The sequence below is a fragment of the Monodelphis domestica genome, chromosome 2, assembly GCF_027887165.1.
Source record: "Monodelphis domestica isolate mMonDom1 chromosome 2, mMonDom1.pri, whole genome shotgun sequence".
Classification (NCBI taxonomy): Eukaryota; Metazoa; Chordata; class Mammalia; order Didelphimorphia; family Didelphidae; genus Monodelphis; species Monodelphis domestica.
In genome coordinates, this window is record NC_077228.1 from 456,682,049 (window position 1) to 456,700,033 (window position 17,985).

Genomic DNA, 17,985 nt, shown 5'->3' on the forward strand with positions numbered 1-17,985 from the left:
CACATTGCCACTTCTCAGTTCTCAGGATCTTAGAGATCCTGTTGGAAAAAAGATCTCTCTTGTTGGAAAATTCTTTCCTAAGTCACTGTAGCTATTCAACCCTACCAGTGTGCTTCCCATTTGCACAAAATCAGTCAACACAACACATCATTGACTCTACATAACAATATGATAAAAACAAAAATCATAGCATTTACTCATTAGAAAGCAAAAAGTAAGAATAACCATAAAACATATTCAGTAGAAAAGAATATAAAGAATAAACAAAATATATACTCAATAGAAGGCAAAAGTATGCAGTGAGGTGGCTTTGTAGATAGGGCACTGGGCTTAGAATCAAGAAGACTCATCTGGAATTCAAATCCGGCCTCAGACAGTTACTAGCTGTAACTAACACTAAGTCATTTAACCCTGTTTGCCTCAGTTTCTCATGTGTAAAATGAGCTGTAGACAGATATGGCAAACCACTATAGTATCTTTGCCAAGAAAAGCCCAAATGGGGTCACAAAGACCCAAACGTGACTGAAAATGACTTAAAAGCAACAATAGCAGGCAAGAGCCATGATTCTATATCTACCTTGGGATATGAAATTTAATATCTTTCTAGCAGGTATGACCCTAACAAGCTTTATATAATCTTCCCATTTAATTTACAGTTTCACAGTTCTATTCTTTAAGAACATTTCTATGTCAATGAGCTGGGTCACAATGCCCTGCAGCTATCTTTATTTTGGTCACTGCTCTACTTTCAAGCAAATCCTCTCATTACATTTATCCATGGAGAAGTTTCCTCTCAGATCCTTAGAATATTCGGCATCTTTCATTGAGGAGCTGTATCCCTTCTCAAGCAGATCCTACCATTGTTCTATACACATCTGGTCCTTTTATCTCCCCTTTTTAGCCACTAAAAGGTACACACATCAAAGGGAAAGTACCTTACTTGACATCCATGTACAGTGATAGCATGCCTGATGAAAATTCCAAATTGTCAGCCGCTCTTCCATTTGACCTTGGCTCGGCAACCTCAGTATCACAGATAGCCATCATTCCCTGTCACTATCATCATAGATTTGGTACCACATGACCTATCAAGTTGTTCACTCCTTTCTGTTGTTCCCAACTCTTCATGACCCCTTTTGGAGTTTTCTTGGCAGAGATACTTGGAATGATTTACAAATTCCTTCTCCAGTTCATTTTACAGATGAAGAAACTGAGGCAAACAGGGTTAAGTGACTTGCCCAGGGTCACATGGCAAGTAAGTATCTGAAGTCAGATTTGAACTCAGGAGAATGAGTCTTCCTGATTCCAAGACTTATACTCCATCCACTGTACCACCTAGCTGCCCTCATATGGCCCATAGAATAGAACCTATGCATCCACACTGAACTTCCATGGGAAATAGCTTATTCTGAACTTATAGTCAGCTAATGTGATTATCCATTCCTGGAAAGCAGCATCCAAACTTGGTGTTAATTAAAACATAGGACAATAATGGATTGTTGTCCAGACATACATTAAATTTAGCTCCATCCACATAGTCTTTGAACTTCTCAGTGACAGCTCACTTCAAAGTCATTACATTTTGTGAAATGTGGCTCAGCATCTGTCCTAAGTATAGGTTTCACCCTTAGCTATTACTCACACAATTGCATAAGAAACAACACTGGAGAACAATTACTTGTGGTTCTTTTGACAAATTCAAGTTTCAAGGAAGTAATTGCTAGATCCAAATGGAACACTAGGTTGAGTAATTCACAGCTTTTTTCATTTTCTTAAGTACTTTTTAAAGATTTTGAGTAACTTTCCACTCAATCTCCATAACAAAGTAATTGTGTAAAGTACATTGCAGTTATCCTTCCTGGTCCTTTGTTCTGCAGATTAGTAACTTCTTGTACCACTGATTCAAAGGGGGGAAAATAAGATTATTTTTATTACCTCCCTTCTCACCCTCACCCACTACACATGCAACCCCTTCATTTGGCAGCTCCAGTGCTGAGGCAAAGCTAAAATAATATCCATACACACAAGGCTGGTCATCTCTAGAGTGCTAATCATTCATTTGTATTATTGTTCTAGCATGTTTTCATAAAAGAAATTCCAAAGAGCAGATATGGTGCTAATTCACTTTCTTAGAATTTATATAATTGTGAAAAGTTTCTCACCTGTCTCTTTCATTTCATTGTTCATTCTTTTGACCTTTTCTAACTTCTTCTTTTCGCATATTCCTATATCCTTTCCATTTGTTTAACACTTTCACTTTTCCCTTTTAAACTAAACAGTCCTCGTCCTCAAGAAAGTTTTTTTTTTTTTTATTTGAAATAGTGCTAATGGAAGGCAGGCAGGCAGGGAGGAAGGAAGGAAGGAAGGAAGGAAGGAAGGAAGGAAGGAAGGAAGGAAGGAAGGAAGGAAGGAAGGAAGGAAAGAACGAAGGAAGCAAGGAAGGAAGGAAGGAAGGAAGGAAGGAAGGAAGGAAGGAAGGAAGGAAGGAAGGAAGGAAGGAAGGAAGGAAGGAAGGAAGGAAGGAAAGAAGGAAGGAAGGAAGGAAGGAAGGGAGGGAGGGAGGGAGGGAGGGAGGAAGGAAGCGCGGAAGCGAGGGAGGAAGGAAGCGCGGAAGCGAGGGAGGAAGCGCGGAAGTGAGGGAGGAAGCGAGGGAAGGAGGGAGGGAGGGAGGGACAGAGGGAAGAAGGAAGGGAGGAAGGGAGGGAGGAAGGAAGGAAGGAAGGAAGGAAGGAAGGAAGGAAGGAAGGAAGGAAGGAAGGAAGGAAGGAAGGAAGGAAGGAAGGAAGGAAGGAAGGAAGGAAAGAAGGAAGGAAGGAAGGAAGGAAGGGAGGGAGGGAGGGAGGGAGGGAGGAAGGAAGCGCGGAAGCGAGGGAGGAAGGAAGCGCGGAAGCGAGGGAGGAAGCGCGGAAGTGAGGGAGGAAGCGAGGGAAGGAGGGAGGGAGGGAGGGACAGAGGGAAGAAGGAAGGGAGGAAGGGAGGGAGGAAGGAAGGAAGGAAGGAAGGAAGGAAGGAAGGAAGGAAGGAAGGAAGGAAGGAAGGAAGGAAGGAAGGAAGGAAGGAAGGAAGGAAGGAAGGAAGGAAGGAAGGAAGGAAGGAAGGAAGGAAGGAAGGAAGGAAGGAAGGAAGGAAGGAAGGAAGGAAGGAAGGGAGGGAGGGAGGGAGGGAGGGAGGGAGGGAAGGAGGGAGGAAAGGAGGGAAAGGAAGGAAGGAAGGAAGGGAGGGAGGGAGGAAGGGAGGGAGGGAGGGAGGAAGGAAGGAAGGGAGGGAGGGAGGGAGGGAGGAATGAGAAAAACCAATGTGTCCTAATTACCTCTGGTTACTCAAAGACTCAGGATCAGATTATAAGGATTTTAAATGATAACTGACTTGTCTTGGTTCACTACCTCAACCCAGTTCAAAAACTAAAAAAAGTTATACCTAGTTATTAAAAGTTATACACAGACATCCAGTTGCTTGTCATACTAAGAAACCTAAATACGAAACAGCTTTGAAATAGTAAAATATTATCATCTGCAATGGGGAAAAACTCGAAGCCTTCCCAATAAGATCAGGAGTCAAACAAGGATGCCCATTATCACCTTTATTATTTAATATTGTACTAGAAACACTAGCAGTAACAATTAGAGAAGAAAAAGAAATTGAAGGTATTAAAATTGGCAATGAGGAAACCACGCTGTCACTCTTTGTGGATGATATGATGATTTACTTAAAGAATCCTAGGGAATCAACCAAAAAACTAATCGAAATAATCAACAACTTTAGCAAAGTTGCAGGATACAAAATAAACCCACATAAGTCATCAGCATTTCTATATATCTCCAACTCAGTTCAGCAGCAAGAATTAGAAAGAGAAATTCCATTCAAAGTCACCGAGACAATATAAAATACTTAGGAATCTATCTGCCGAGACAAACACAGGAACTATATGAACACAACTACAAAACACTCTCCACACAATTAAAACTAGATCTAAACAATTGAAAAAACATTGATTGCTCATGGGTGGAATGAGCTAACATAATAAAAATGACCATCCTACCCAAACTTATCTATCTATTTAATGCCATACCCATTGAACTACCAAAAAACCATTTTACTGAATTAGAGAAAACCATAACAAACTTCATTTGGAAGAATAAAGGATCAAGGATATCCAGGGAAATAATGAAAAAAAAATACAAAGGAAGATGGCCTTGCAGTCCCAGATCTCAAACTATATTACAAAGCAGTGGTCATCAAAACAATTTGGTACTGGCTAAGAGACAGAAAGGAGGATCAGTGGAATAGACTTGGAGTAAATGACCTCAGCAAGACAGTCTATGATAATCCCAAAGACCCCAGCTTTTGGGACAAAAATCCAGTATTTAATAAAAACTGCTGGGAAATTTGGAAGACAGTGTGGGAGAGATTAGGTTTGGATCAACATCTCACACCCTACACCTAGATAAACTCAGAATGGGTGAATGACTTGAATATAAAGAAGGAAACTATAAGTAAATTAGGTGAACACAGAATAGTATACATGTCAGACCTTTGGGAAGGGAAAGATTTTAAAACCAAGCAAGACTTAGAAAGAGTCACAAAATGCAAAATAAATAGTTTTAACTACATCAAATTAAAAAGTTTTTTACAAATAAAACCAATGTAACTAAAATTAGAAGGAAAGCAACAAATTGGGAAACAATCTTCATAACAAAAACCTCTGACAAAGGTCTAATTACTCAAATTTATAAAGAGCTAAGCCAGTTGTACAAAAAAATCAAGCCATTCTCCAATTGAAAAATGGGCAAGGGACATGAACAGGCAGTTCTCAGCCAAAGAAATCAAAACTATTAATAAGCACATGAAAAAGTGTTCTAAATCTCTTATAATCAGAGAGATGCAAATCAAAACAACTCTGAGGTATCACCTCACACCTAGCAGATTGGTCAACATGACAGCAAAGGAAAGTAATGAATGTTGGAGGGGATGTGGCAAAGTAGGGACACTAATTCATTGCTGGTGGAGTTGTGAATTAATCCAACCATTCTGGAGAGCAATTTGGAACTATGCCCAAAGGGCGATAAAAGACTGTCTGCCCTTTGATCCAGCCATAGCACTGCTGGGTTTGTACCCCAAAGAGATTGTACAAGAATATTCATAGCTTTGTGGTGGCCAAAAATTGGAAAATGAGAGGATGCCCTTCAATTGAAGAATGGCTGAACAAATTGTGGTATATGCTGGTGATGGAATACTATTATGCAAAAAGGAATAATAAAGTGGAAGAATTCCATGGAAACTGGAACAACCTCCAGGAAGTGATGCAGAGTGAGAGGAGCAGAACCAGGAGAACATTGTACACAGAGACTGACACACTGTGGTACAAGAGAACATAATGGACTTCTCCATTAATGGCTTTACAATGTCCCTGAACAATCTGCAGGGATCTACGAGAAAAAAAAACTATCCTCAAGCAGAGGACAAACTGAGGGAGTAAAAACACCAAGAAAAAGCAACTGCTTGACCACAGAGGTTGAGGGGACATGATCGAGGAGAGATGCTAAATGAGCACCCTAATGCAAATACCAACAACAAGGAAATGGGTTCAGAGCAAGGACACGTGATACCCAGACAAATCCCGTGTGGGCTAGGGGACAGGAGGGGGGATCCTGGGGGGGGAGGGAGTAAAAGAAAATGATCTGTTTCCAATGAAATGACCAAATAAAATAATGTTCTAAAAACTTAAAAAAAAAGTAAAATATTTACCTAAAACAGAAATAAGTATTAAGAAAATGAAAATAATAATAGAATATATTTCTGAATTAATAGAGAGTCCTTCCATTTCCTCTCAGAGCTGTTTAGAAAATGAGCTTCCCCCAAGACTCATGGCTCATATGGAATAGAGTCCTTCTATAACTAGAAAAAAAAGCAGCTTCAATGTAGACAATTCTGATTCTTGTTGTTGGTTACCCCAAACTGTGATGTAGCATTCTGCTTGGCTTACCTACTATCTATTCAATAGACTTTTACCATTCTTTAGTCATAAACTTTAGAAAATATGTCTAATACACCTTTATCTTTTGATGGAAAAAAAAAACATTTTAAGGGGAAAAAAAGAATTTTTCATGTCACCATCCATTTTACCAAGAAGAACATGAAAATATTCCTTCTATGTCAGTCACCTGATGGAAAAAATTTTCATTGACCCCAAACAACTGGTAGTGACCTTTTTTTCTTTCTCTAGAAAAGGAAGGGGAAAGTTTGCTACACACAGATAAGCCTGGCTACATTCTTTCTCCAGCTAAAAAAGATTGTGATCTCTGCAAATTACATTAGGTACATTTGTTCAGGATATACATAAACATTATGCCATATCTGTTCAAGGTCTGAAGACTTGATATGATTCATGGTCTTTCAAAATGAGTGGCTAGAATTCCTTTAATCATACACAATATGTCTCATTTCTTGCAGAAATTCACTGACATCCTAGGTCAATAGAGCCTGCTCCACACCAAGGCCAAAGGCAAGTAGGAGATAGAATAAATAGATAGACCTGGAATCAGGAAGACCTGAGTTCAAATCTAAACCTTCAGAGGTTTACTAACTGTGCAATCCTGGAAAAGTCACTTAACCTCTCTCTGCCTCAGTTTTCTAATCTATAAAATGATAATTATAGTACCTAAACATGTAGGTGGCATAGTACATAGAACAATGGACTTGGAATCAGGAAGACTCCTCTTCCTAAATTCAAATATGACCTTGAACATTTACTGAGCAAGGCCCTTAACTCTGTTTCATTCAGTTTCTCATCTGTAAAATTAGCTGAAGAAGGAAATGGCAAACCACTCCAGTATCTTTGCCAAGAAAACTCTAAAATGGGGTCACAAAGAATTGGACGCCAGTGGAAACAACTGATAAGTAACAGATAATAGTATCTATTTCACAGGGTTTGGGGAAAGATTAGATGAGATCCCTATAAAGAATAAATGTTAGAGCATAACACAAATGCTAATTTTTTTCTCAGCCCAAATGTGCAGCACTGCTTGAGCATATTCCATTTGTTTAGTGGAAAAAAAAATAGGAATATGGAGGGAAATGGAAGAGGGGAGTTAGCAATAAAGTTGCCAAAAGCAAAAAGAAAGGGGAGAAAAGAACATTTAAGCCTATTTTCAATTTACAGAAGACAACAGAAGGAAGTATGGACCAGCAGTACAACTTCAAATGTTAGGCACTGTGAAGATTAAAATTAACTCTCCCCAATTATGAAGATTAAAATTGTAACCCCTGCCTATTTTTTAGATTTAATCAACAAAAGTGTAAACACCCTACTTAAAAGTTGAGAATGGAGATCTGCCCATTTTTAGATCTAATCACCAAAAGTGTAAACATCCCACTTAATCATTAAGTGGGAGTTCTGTGACCCACATGTGCAATAGTGGGTGATGAATCAGAATTAAACTAACTGCCCCGGGGCAGTCCTAAAGCAAAGCTTCAACTGTGATTGGTAGACATAAAATTAGGGGAAGACACAGGAAATGACACAAAAGAAGCGTCTTTAAAAGGAGCTGTCACTTCCTGTGAGAGGGAGCTCTTCATTCTTTGGAAGTGGAGACTGGAGACAATTCTTCATTCTTTGGAGTGGAGGCTGGACCCGAGACCCCGTTCCTGATGAGACTGTTCTAAAATCTCTTCCTTTGAACTGACATGGTAAGTGAAAAGCTGACTCAACTGCTAGATTTTCTGAAAAAAAAAAAAACCTAGCCTTAGGAGAGTCTTACCTCTTTAGGGAGACTTAGATACCTTACCTTATCCTCTCTCTGATTTTCTTACTTCACTCTATAGCATACCAGGCATGTTGGCATCTGAGAAGTATGGTTGATGTATTAGATACTTGGTTAGATCAGTTAATGATCAATGTATAGACAGTTCAAAGGGCAGGAGAATTCCTGAGCCTAAGCCACAAATGCTTGGATATCACCTGGTCAAAGCACATTCCTTTGAAAAGCGCATGTCAGGGGAATCTCCACCTCCTCTGATCTTGTCATTGTCTATTCAACCAATGTTAAGACCCATGCTATGTTACGTATTCATTGAATAAATGCTGGGATAGGGCACGCTATTCTCTCTCTTGATTCCTGCATCCTCGGAGTTCTTCCTCTATCTCTCCTTATCTTTCCTAGCGACACTATCGCCCACATGCTTCCTATCTAGTAATTCTTACCTCCATGTGTTTCCTTATTTCTCAGGTATTCTTTAATTAACCTTCAAAGGAAAACCTTATAAGGGGTTAGCGCCACTCCCCATATTAATTAACTTGTCTTTGAGTCTTCATTTATCACCCATTTTCCTCAGACTCCCTTCTCCTTCTCAAGTTATAACCCACAAAGGAAAATTATATACAACCGCTGACCAGATTGTTATATACTCTTTCTCCATTTCATAAATAAATTATAAATAAATCTCTTTGGAATAAATTAAATTCCTGGTGACCACACTCTTAAATAATCCAGTTCAACCCTTTTAAAATTAACCCCTTTTCCCCCTTATAGCACTGAATGTATTAAATACTTGGAGGGAAAGGCAAGCTGAAGTTATACATGGTAGAGATTTGCAATTTCATTCTACAAAAATCTATTTTCTCCTTTCCTTCTTCCCTCTCCACTTCTAGAAAAAAGAAAAACAAAACCTTTGTAACAAATATACATAGTCAGACAAAATGAATTTCCATTGTCCATAACCAAAAAATATGCCAAATGTCCCCAATCTTGATGCAACAGTGAAGCTATTAAAGTTTAAAGACAAAGATAATATCTCTCATTCTATGCTCTAAATCTAACCGTTTAAAAATGAGTAACATTATCTCAGAAGCCTTTTCTTCATCCTGCTAGGAAATAGACAGGAATTTCACGTGTCTCTTCACTATCAGTATGTTACCACATCAATTATATCTCTGAACATTCCATCTTCAAGGTACAGATGAAGCCAGAATGAGGTCCCCTAAGATTCTAGTAGTCTACTACATTTCTTTTATTTTTTTAGACCCTTACCTTCTGTCTTAGAGTCAATATGTGTATTGGTTCCAAGGCAGAAGAGTGGTAAGGGCTAGGCAATGGGAGTTATGTGACTTGCCCAGGGCCACACAGCTAGGAAGTGTCTGAGTCCAGATTTGAACCCAAGATTTCCCATCTCTAGGTTTGGTTCTCAATCCACCTAGCTGCCCCCTTCCTGCATTTCTTTACATCAGCTGTGTGTCCTAGCCAGTACTCCACAAACACAGATACACGCCACTAAAAATCACTAGAACATTCCTTAGTGAACCACCTCTGGCCATAGTAGTTGGCATATCCTGGCCTAAGGACCCTGATTGTGTAGCTGTTGGCACTGGAACACTAGATGCTGAAGAGAATGTTTTCCCCCAAAGGAACTTCCTATCATCCAAATCCATGCTGAGCTCATCAGGAGGGGTTTTAATTCACTCAGAAACTCTGTGGGAAATAGTAACTAATATCCAAGTACCTTCATTTCCCCCCATTTTCCAGGTATCTCCTTAGGGATCTGAAAAACCCTCACAGGTTAAGGAAGTTGGCAAAACTTCTCTCTTGTATGCATTTCCCAAAAGCTTACATCCCACCCCAACCCCAAGGCATTCACACATATAAAATATTTTCCTCATAGTAAGTAGCTCCCTATCAAACCAAGAGTCCTTGGAAAGGGTCTAATTCCCACCACTGAGCAAAATTTCTCTAATAACTGAACAGCCATGATAACTATTTACCCCAACACATAATTTTATAATGGTTCCTATAATCATTTTCACAGTCTAGGGCAGAGTGTCAGCTGAACAACCCTAAAAACAGCAATTATCTGACCCCCCAAAAATAAGAATGTAGCATAGAAAACTTCAATGGCTTCGTGTGATGCTGGTACAGGTGGCTTGGACCCCTAAGTCTTAATCTATATACCCCCCAAAAAAATATATAAGCCACAGGTCCCATCCCCTCTCAACCCTCATGGATAAAGAGAAGTAAAAAGGACATTTGATGATATTTTCTCATTTTGGCTCACTTTCTCTCACACAGTTTGAAATTGGAAACTTTTGAAGGAAACCGAGGCATAGATATTCAAGTACTCATCATCATTCAACAGATCTAGGCAAGGAACATCGCTGAAGTAATAAAACATTTAACCAGGAAAGAAAGAAATAATAAAGCAATAAAATAGTAGCAATGCACATTCCTGAATGAATACAGTATCCTTTCTTTTCTCCCAAAGCACTTTGGGAAACGGCCTTCTCTGAAGGGTTCACAGCTTGGATAGGGCAGGAGTTATCTTTAAACCAGTGTAGCCAAGTAGAGAGGAGAGGAGGGGATTTCAATTCATGTAGTCTTGGCATCACTGCCTAAAACTTGTCATATCAGTATCAGAAATCTGCTGCTTATCACTTCCCCTGCCACTCCCCATTTCTGAGCAGCTCCAAGCTTGGCTAGCCTCAGGTGCTCTGAAAACAAACCCCAAGTAGAGACATCCTTATTCTTCCATTTCTTGCATAGAAAAAAAGCTGCCCAGACAAGTCGCCCTGAAGAGCCTTTTTCAGATGCTTGGCTGAAATTGTTTTCATCACTTCATCCCACCCACACCCATGCAATAAGCCTTCCTCCCTCTTTGGCACAGGACCGGAGACAGAAGTGCCCAGTTTAGTTCTACTCTCTGAGGACCTGTTGACTCTACTTATAGTAATAACTCTGCTTAGCCCGAGATTAGACTTCTATCCAACTCCGACTTTCTAGAATATATGTCCAAAAATTAAATATTTGAGCATCTTAATTAAATGATAAAAAGACATGGTTTCAAAACAATGTGCATCTTTCTAAAGAACTTGGCAAACCTTAAAAAAGCTTTAAATGACAGAATTTATTTATTTTCAACATTATTATAATACCAAGAAACATCAACTCTGATTTAGAATACAATTCTTTTTTGTTGTTATCTTGTTTATTTTTTATTTTTTATTTTGTTTATTTGGTTTTTTTTTAACCAATTACATATAATGACAAATTTCCTTTCGATTTTTCCTAAATTATATGATTGAACTTATCTCCCTACTTTCTTTCCCCTTCCCAATATGGGTTATGCATGTATTATCATGCAAAACATATTTCCATGTTGTTCATTTTTGTGAGTAATCTTATAAAACCAAAACCCCAAATAAACAATTGAAAAATTGTATAGCATACAATTCTTTTACAAGACTGGCTTTCTGACTTCTCATCCCAAGGCAGCAAGAGATGTAGAAGAGTAGTAGAATAAGAGAAGTGAGAGTAGACAGCCAGACATTAAAAGAAGAGATAAAAAACTAAAAAACTGGCATGGACATATATATATATAATATATGTATATATATATTATATATATATATTATATATATATAATGGATTCTTAAGGTGTAATGAGAAGAAACTTAAATCCTTTTCCAGGTTCTCTATTTATTTTAGAAAAATTACCTTTCAAAATGATTAAACAGGAGGAACTAGGTGGTACAGTAGATAGAGAGCCAGGCCTGGAGTCAAGAGATCCTGGGTTGAACTCTGGTTTCAGACATTTCCTAGCTGTATGACCCTGGGCATGTCACTTAACAACCTAGTCCCTATTTTTCTTTTGTCTTAGAACTGATACTAAGACAGAAAGTAATGGGGCTTTTCTCAAGTGGTTAAATATCTCTAAAAATTGTTTTGATGTTTGACCTCTGACCATTTCAAGCCAAGTCACAAGCATTTATTAAGCACCTACAATATGTCAGGTGTGTGCTAAGTGCTGGGGATACAAAGAAAAGTAAAAGGCAGTCCTTGCTCTCCAAAAGTCCACATTTTAACAGAAAAGATACTATTTAAACACCTGAAGACAAGCAAGCTATGTTCAGGATTAATTGGACATGACCAACAGGGGAAAAGCATTTGGCATTGAGGGAGATCAGGAAAGGCTTTTAGTAGAAGACAGGATTTTAGTTGGGATTTGGAGAAAGGTAAGGAAGCCAAGATAGAGAGATGAGGAAAGAGAGGATGATGGGCATGGGGGAACAGCCTACTTCAGGGCTTCATTATGGTAAGGAGGTGGCTCTAGGCAACCGGGCATGGTGGAAAGAGAAACCAAACTTGCCCACAGAGGTTGTGGGTCCAAATCTTGATAGTAGTAGGCAGCTAAGTGAAATAGTGGATAGAATGCTGGGTCTGGAGTGAGAAAGATTTGAGTTCAAGTCCAGTCTTAGATACTTACTAGTTCTGTGACCCTGGACAAGTCACTTAACCTTTGCCTCAGTTTCCCCAACTATAAAAAGAGGATAATAACACTTACCTTGTATTGTGGTAAAAATCAAATAAGATCATTGTGAATTGCTTAACACAGAGTCTGAGATATTATAGATATTTAATAAATAATACTCCTTTGCTTCCTACCTACCAACATGATCATGGGTAGGTCACTTTAGCTCTCTGAACCTCAAACCCTTCATCTGTAAAATAAGGGAATTGGACCAGATGATCCCTGCAGGGCCTATCAAACTGAAAAGATTTCCAGTATAGGTCTGTCTTGGTCAGGAACCAGCCTTGCTGAATTTGGAGAAGTTCATCAATAGAATGTTTTTCGGTGGGAGGGGGGTAGGAAAAGAAAATGATCTTTGTTTCCAATAAATAATGTTTGGAAATGACCAAATAAAATAATGTTTAAAAAAAGAAGAAGAATGTTTTTCACCAGTGGTGAATCTCCTTTGGCTGTAGTGGCTCTTGAAGAGCACCTTAGAGATGCAGGGGGTATGATGGGGCCAGTGGAAAGCACCCCTACAGAGATGAAATCACAAAATTGTTAAGCATCGATGGCTGAAGAGATACCATTTACCTGGAAATTTCTCATTTCTAGAAAAGCTCATTCCCTGCAGATCCAAGATGAAGAAATAATTTTTTGCATCATCTCCTTCTCCCTTATTGACACCTGTTTACATACATATATATATATATATACACATACATATATATGTTGCTTTGTGTGCCAAAAAAAGGGATGTAATCCCTCTCCCAGAGATGTTGACATGGAGATTTGGGGAACTAGAGTATAGCCCATGAGTATAGATTTACCCAGAGTTCTCCAGGTTTTCCAAGGCTTTTTATCTAGGGGAAATCCATTTGTCTGAAGAAGAAACTGCGTGAAGTAGAAAATATGGCTGAAGCTAATTCCATGCTTCTCCTGCCAAACTAAGTAGGGAGGTTGAGGCAGACCCAGGTTCTTCCTGTTGCCAGTGGCAGGCAAAGTGAGACACTTGATCAGCCCAGAGCAAAGGGGAAGAAAGAGTGAGCTACAAGGAGCAGCTAGGTCTCTCAGTGGATGGGGAGTCAAGCCTGGGGATGGGAGGTCCTCAGTTCAAATTTGACCTCAGGCACTTCTCAGGTGTGTGACCCTGGGCAAGTCACTTAACCCCCATTGCCTAACCCTTACCATTCTTCTGCCTTGGACCTAATACGCAGTACTGGGAGATACAAGTAAGCCCAGCAGAGAAAGAGACAGAGACAGAGACAGAGAGAAACAAAGAGACAGAGACAGAGGCAAGACAGAGACAGGGACTTGTGTATAAATGCATCTTTTTGGCACTGATGATAACACCCAACTTTGTCTGGCATCATATTGCCCCTATACCCATATTCTCTTCATTCCATGTAGAATCGCCCCTTAAAGAATCAAACCCCTTTTCCAGCCCCTTATTTCTACTATTCTTTCTATCCAGAACACAGTGCCAGGAATTCATTCTAAATCTATCATATCATCCAGTAATCCGGTATTGCTGCAAGTATAGCAATGTGTGCCTGTAGGTACCATACTCAACCACATACATATATTGCTGTCCTTCATCATCATACATGATTGCTATCTTCCTACACGGACATGGCTGAAAAGACCGCTGTGCAACCATAATGATTGTTCTCTGGCTTGTGGCTACAGCTGGTATTTGTAGAGTCTGTCATTTTGGACTCTGCCCCTAAGGCTCCCTCCTTGCCTTAAACCATGCTTATAAAGAGCTGTCTCGTTCCTAGTGCTACATGCCAGGGCCATGAGCAGAGCAGCTCTTTTTAAACCCTTTTACCCATGCAGCTCAGCAAGTCCCCAGAGATAATTCTCTTTGTTTTCTGAAAGAGGATACAGCTCAGCCGGAGAGGTCTGGCAAACAGGACTAGCCCTAGACAAAATGTTAAATTATGAGATATTTGTCTTTGATGCTTGTTTTGAGCCATTTATCATGCTCGGTGGCATCCTTTTTCCCTTCTCTACTTGGATATCCCCAGACCCTCATAGTCTGTCCCCACTCCCTTTTATGAAAATCTTTTTTCAGGAAGAGATACATAACTCATTCATACTAAAGTGTAAATGATCGATAAGGTTTAAATGGTTACCTCCATGATTGAATACAGAGCCAGATTACTGTGTCTCATTCCCTGTCTCTTGCTGGATCCCTGTACCTCCACAACAGTTGTGATAGTCAAATGAGGTTCTAAGATCAGAGCTTTAGAATTAGAAGGAACCTGAGAGATCATCTAGTCCAACCCTTCATTTTCCAGATATGGAAACTGAGGTTCACTGATTTCTCCAAGGTCACGGAGATAGTAAATGATGGACATGGGATCTGAACCTGGGTTCTCTCTGTCAGAAATTCGCAAGACCCCACAGCTCTCAGATCAGTGTTTAAAATACTTTGTAATTATGTCGTACCAAAGAAATGTGAGCAATTATTATTGTTGACTCCCTGGAGTTTGTACTAATCTCTCCTAAGGGAGAAATGAGAGAGCCTCATTATCTGCTCAGAAACTAGCCCTAGAGAGCAGATAGAAGTTATCTTAGCTACTCAAGCTGAGAGTAGATGCTTAGCATTTTGTTTAGAGATACGATGTTCTGATCCCACGAAAAGCTTTCTGAAATAAATTATTTCTAAAAATTTATCACCTTTTTCTGATCAAGGACACATGTAATATCCTGTGGAATTGCACGTCAGCAACGGGAAGGGCAGGGGGAGGAGAGGGAGGAATAGAATATGATTTTTGTAACCAAGGAATAATGTTTGAAATTGACCAAATAAAATTAAATAAATAAATGAAATTTATCCCCTTTACAGATGCTTCTTAGGTAAACTGAGACCTAAACTGCAAATGAGGAAGAAACTGTAATCATCTACCATCTGAGAAGAGCTCCGGTGTTTTTCTAGAAGGAAAATCCACAGAGAACATTTTACACACTGTTTATAAAATGCTTTATCATCGTTTGTTAATCAAGTACGATATGCAGTACTATTGTTAGATTTATGAATGGCCTTCAACTTTTGCATGCTAGCCACTTACTCCAATCCTCCAAACACTCCTCTCCCTCACCCCAACTCTGAGAAAAGTATAGTCATGCTTTGCAACATAACTCAAAAGGGGAGAGCGCTAATGATTTCTCTCCCCATAGTGCCAAGAGTGCCACCGATTCTCATAAGCCTACCAAGGGACTGGATAGATAAAATGGCCCCAGGCAACACTGCAGGATCACCAGCCAAATAAAAATGTGGAGGAGAGATGCCAAGGACCTGCGAGGAAACTGTAAGAGGTCCCATTCTCCATGTGTCACCCCTTAACTCGATTTACGGTGTTCCATTGGTATTTAATGGAGAGACGAGGGTGAGAGTGCACCACTGGAGCATTCCCAGCTCAGCTGGCCATTTTTGTGCTTCTCCCCCACCCCTGGCTGGGAGATAATGACAGTGTCAGCTGCAGAAATCCATGGGAAGCCAGGCTCCGACACTATTGCTTTGAAGTAGTTATCAAGTCTCCATTTCTCCAGTCCATAGTTCTTTCTCTTGTCTTTGCTTCCCTCTTTTTACTTCTCCCTATCCACTCCACACCTTGCCTCAACTCCAGCCCCCAACTTTATCTATCTATCTATCTATCACTCTATCAATCATTCTATCTATTCATCTATCTATATCTGGCACAGGGTTGCCACCTACCAGCTGTCCACAGTTCCCTCACCCCCACTGCTTCCCAGCACCATGCTACCATGAAACACACTTAAAGAGAATATCTTCCACTCCAGTGGCTTCCAGTTTACCAACCCCTTGTCCCCTTCTTTGGCCCCATTGAGATGATTTAATAACCACTGCCTCCCTCCCCATCTTGTTGTTGTTGTTGTTATTGTTGCTCTTTTTTTCTCCTCTCAAGCTGCCTTCTCCCAGAAGCCCCTTTCCATCTCCAAGGGAAGTTATTATATTTGCCTTTGTGGACCAATTCAAATTTGCCAGTCTGTCTTCTTATAATTGATTTAGGTAGATCTGCACACTGTTTCTCACAGTCTGAGCTTATTTGTTCTCCCCTTTTTCCCCTTCTCCTGGTTGTCAACATCCACAAAGCATACAAAGAATTTTGTTTTTTCTTTTGCCCTCCTTTTTAAAGGTTTCCACCAACTCATAAAAAATAATAAACTTTCCCCCCTCAATTCTCTTCCTCTTTCTCCTTTTCCTTTCCCCTTCTCCTTTCCTTCCTGCTTCTATTCTTCCTTATCTGTTCTTACTCCTCCTCCTATATTCCCCTTCTATCCTTTCTTCCCTTCTTCCTCTTCCCCTTCCTCTTCCTCCCCTTCTTCTTCTATCTCCTTTTGGGAAATTTGAAGAATGCTTCTTCCAGACTTTAATTCTGCATTCATATTTGATGCATTTTCCTGAGGAACTCAACCTAGGGTTCTATGCTTAGGAGGTTTTAAGAAAAATCAAGGGTCACCTAAAAATATAAATAAATTTGAGAAGGGGCAGGCTGAAAATGGGGCAATGCCCTGAATGCACTGGTGTGTTTCCAGTTTGGGCCTGCCCATGCACACATATTGGAAGGCAAAAGAGAGGGGAAATGTCCATCTTAGCACCCCATCCCATCCAAATAAAAGTATGGAGAAGAGATGACAAGGATGTCCCATTCTTCCTCCTTAACATGATTTACATATTGTTTTTAACAAGTGCTGCTTCTGGATGTTTATTTCTAGTAGTTCCCCTGCAACTCGATTTCCTACTTTTTATAATAGAAAAGACGTAGTGATTTCGGGTGGAAACGTAATTCAAACCAACAAGTATTTACTAACTGCTTATTATGTGTCAGATACTGTCTGATGTATCTGGAGATACATCAGGTCCTAGAGATATGAAGACAAAAATGAAACAATCCTTGGCTTCAAAAAGATCTCCTTTTGCTGGTGGAAAATGTATAAGTAGATATAAAACATATAAAGCATTTACAGGGGGAGAGCACAGATCAGATATGAAGGGCAGTTTATTATCAACAGAACAGAGATTTCAGAAGACAAATAGAAGTGTAGAAAAGAGCCAGATAGGGATATCAGAAGTTAGGGGGCCCAAGGAAGATAAAATGGGCAATTCTAATTCCATAAAATTTAAAAACATTTACACAAGGAAATAATGTAGTTAAATTAGAAAGAAAGGTGGTACCTGGGGCAGATGGGGAATCATTACAGTAAGTGTTTCTGATAAAAGTCTCATTTCTTTTTTTTTAAGCCTTACATTCTGTCTTAGAATGAATACTAAGTATTGGTTCCAAGACAAAAGAATGCTAAGGGCTAGGTAATGGGAATTAAATGACTTGTCCAGAGTCACACAGCGTGAGATCATATTTGAATCCAGGACCAGTCATCTCTAAGCCTGGCTTTCAATCCACTGAGCTACCTAGTTCCCCAAAACTCTCATTTCTATGCTATGTAATGAACTGATTAAAATTTATAAGAACAAGAGCCATTCCCCACTTGATAAATAGTCAAAAGATATAAACTAGCAGTTTTCTAAGGAAGAAATTCCAACTATCAATAGCCATGTCACTAAATACTAGGAAAATGCAAACTAATGCAACTCTGAGGTTCTACTTCATATCCATCAGACTGGCAAAGTTGGCAAAGAGGGAAATGACAAACACTGGCAGAGCAGCAAAAAAATAAGCATTT